Raw genomic sequence first — 2,657 nt, 5'->3', positions numbered from 1 at the left:
TTCCCCTCCTCCCCCCCCCCCCCCCCCCCCCCCCCCCCCCCCCCGCTCCATACGCTGTTTGTTCTATTTCTCAGGAGAACCCTGACTGTGACACAGGGCCCTTAGTTGACGGGGATAAGAGCGGGTGGAATGTGAGAGCAGGAGGCAGAGGGCGGGAGACAGTCATCTTGCAGAGTGGAAAGGTGAATGGACGACAGCAAAGGAAATTGTGAATGATGTGTAACCCGGAAAGTGAAGTGTGCACAGGGAAATGTGCTGTATGGCTTAAAGCCCAGGGCTTTGCAGGTGGGCAGGCATCACACTCTGACGTCGGCCCCCTGCGGAGGAGGCCATCGTGCCTCAAAACAAGCGTGTAGACTACAACAAACACAAGTGTGCAAATATGCGAAGCCCTGCCACCCATCACTGGACCAACCCCACCTGCCTTCTCTGGGAGCTGTCAGAACCCACAGGCCCCAACCACAGCCTGTGCGCTAACCAGGCAGCGGGGACTGGGTTGCTTTTTGCAGTGTGAGAAGCTCTGTTGTAAGTCGGGCATAGCAGGTGCTCAATAAACGTGCTTCAGGAACAGTCCTCGGAATAAGTGCTAGTTCTTACTGTGTTGGTCACAGGCTTGGAGGGGACATGGACAGCAAGGCATTGATCTGGTCCCTTATCATGGCCTGTGGAAAGGGGTTAGTGAGAAGCTATTCGGTGAAAGAACTTTGCATGATTACATTTTTTCACTATAGAGGCCTCTCAACTGTCACAGAGGCCTGTTCATCTTTTTTTTTTTTTCTTTTGTTGAAAGCAAAAACACTGAGGTCTGCAGGTACACTGATATAACCCTCTCTCAGAAGCTCCAGTGAAAGTAACTCTAAAAATGGTGGATTTATCACTAAAGAGATGACATCTCTTTCTTTGAAATCTGTATTGGATGCTACAGTCAAGAAAATAAAGCAGAGGGCCGGGCGCGGTGGCTCACGTCTGTAATCCCAGCACCCTGGGAGGCCAAGGCGGGTGGATCACGAGGTCAAGAGATCAAGACCATCCTGGTCAACATGGTGAAACCCCGTCTCTACTAAAAATACAAAAAATCAGCTGGGCATGGTGGCGCGTGCCTGTAATCCCAGCTACTCAGGAGGCTGAGGCAGGAGAATTGCCTGAACCCAGGAGGCGGAGGTTGCGATGAGCCGAGATCGCGCCATTGCACTCCAGCCTGGGTAACAAGAGCGAAACCCCGTCTCAGAAAAAAAAAAAAAAAGAAAGAAAATAAAGCAGAGACCCCAACCATTGGTATTTGGAGCTAATCTTGAGCATTGGGTTGTTAATGCTTATTCAGCCAGACCATCAGGGACACCCTTGTACCTTGACAAATTCAAATTTGCTGAAATGACTGGATTGATTGTCTTGATGCAGTGAGGGGGGCACCCAGAGGAGGCGGGAGTGTGGCTTGATAATGGGAGAAGTCTTTGCAAGGTTTGGCTCCAGGTGGAGGATAGAGGCGGGAGAGGATGTCAGGTGTGATATAAATGTGAGAGTAAGTCTCCCTTGTGGGATCTTTTAACCCAAGTGGCTGCAGCAATGAGAGTCCAGGAATGATATGCAATTAAAGGATTTATTATGCTCAAAGGCCCTGGAGAGGGCGGCACCACAGGGGCGTAGGAGCCATGTTGGAGGAGTGCGAAGGGAGCGGGCTCCAAAGTGCAGGTGGGGAGCCAAGAAAGGGAACCTGTGGGCGAGCCACCCATGTTGGGGGTCAGGGTGGGGTAACCACGAGCAAAAGGTATGAGGGGATTTTACTGGTGCATGTTGCTGGGTCAGTCAGGGGAAGGCAAGAAGGGGACCTTGAGGTGGAGACCAGGCTTATCACACCAGTGTGCCTAGTTGCTTGGGGTATTCAGCCTGTGTGTGATGTTGAGGCCTCATGGAAGCATGAGGTTTTAATAATTTATCATATGTCAGGGAAGTGGGAGTCAAATCTGCACTGGTTGTTGTTTAGAGGTGGGCTTGGGAAAAGTTGGGGTTCACTGAGGTCTATTGGCTGTCAGGAGGCAAGGGTGGCTTGGTCATTGAGTTCCCCCAGTCACAAATGAGTGTAGCAGGGGGTCTAGGACATTCTTGGTTAGAAGCAGGAGTCCCTCTGTCAAGTGGGTGTTGTGGCATTTCACCACTTCCGCAAAACCTTGGGGGAAACCGTGTCCTGTGAATGCATAGCAGGTTACTCGTCTGTCTCCTTAGCCTGATGAAAGGCAGGGCTACCTGTTCTTTTTTTAGTCCTTGCAAATTTTCTCACTTTCGCTCCTGGAGAGGTTTTGTCTCTCTTAGGCGGGAAACACCCTGATCATTACAGTTCCGCAGATATTTCTATGAATGTGTGTTTGATCCTTCGTGATCTTTGCTCCTTAAGTGCTTTGAATCCTTAAGGATAGTGGTCAGGGACCCAGTGTTACAGGCTTGTAGGGCTGTGTGTGTGTGTGTCTGTGTTTATGTCTGTGTCTGTGTCTGAGTGAGGGAGCCAGTGTCACAGGGGTGTGTGTGTTTGTCTGAGTGAGGAAGGGAGGGGAAGGGATAGTGGTGAGGGACCCAGTGTTACGTGTGTGTGTGTGTGTGTGTGTGTGTGTGTGTGTCTGTCTGAGTGAGGGACCCAGTGTTACAGGGGTGTGTGTGTGTGTGTG

This window comes from Sapajus apella, unplaced genomic scaffold (genome assembly GCF_009761245.1).
Source record: "Sapajus apella isolate SASKATOON/1434 unplaced genomic scaffold, GSC_monkey_1.0 scaffold49, whole genome shotgun sequence".
Lineage (NCBI taxonomy): Eukaryota > Metazoa > Chordata > Mammalia > Primates > Cebidae > Sapajus > Sapajus apella.
The sequence above is the reverse complement of the archived record's forward strand: the minus strand, read 5'-3'. Positions refer to the sequence as shown.